This window comes from Octodon degus, unplaced genomic scaffold (assembly GCF_000260255.1).
Source record: "Octodon degus isolate 3935 unplaced genomic scaffold, OctDeg1.0 scaffold00127, whole genome shotgun sequence".
NCBI classification, from domain to species: Eukaryota; Metazoa; Chordata; class Mammalia; order Rodentia; family Octodontidae; genus Octodon; species Octodon degus.
Genome location: NW_004524703.1, coordinates 1,387,530 through 1,388,166, shown reverse-complemented (window position 1 = coordinate 1,388,166; position 637 = coordinate 1,387,530).

Here is a 637-nt window from a genome sequence, read left to right as displayed (position 1 = left end):
GGGAGGAGGACATGACCCTGAGGGCAGGTTCAAAGCAGTGGGAGAGCGCAAAGTGAGCGTCCACAGCACCAACTGGGGGCAGGGGCAGATTCCTAGGGTTACACCTTTACCTGCCTCCTCACAGCTTCGTTTACTTCTTCTGTCCTCCTCCATCTCTGCCTTCCTTTTTGAACCCAGGAAACCTTGCTGCTGTACCCAGCCCTTGCAGCTCTTTATTTTGACACTGTATCTGGCTAAGCTGCCTGGACAGGCCTTAATCTTTCAGACCTCCAACCTTAGCTTCCCAAGCAGCTGGGTTATGGGCGCAGGCCACCAAGCCTGGCTCTTGTGGATTTCTTCTTCCTCTTCTTCTTCCTCCTCCTTCCCTTCTCACTCTTCCTCTTCTCCTTCTTCTCTCTCAGAAAGATTGCTGGGAGTGCAAAACCAACCTGAAATACATAGAGACACCCTGTCTCAAAAAGAAAAATTAGGGCTGGAGATATAGCTCAGTGGCACAAGTGCCTGCCTGGCAAGCTCAAGGTCCTGAGTTCAGCTCCTGATACCATAAAAATAAATGAGGGGCTGAGGATGTGGCTCAGTGGTAGAACTCTTGCCTTGTAGGAACAAGGCCCTGAGTTTGATTCCCAGAACTCAAAAA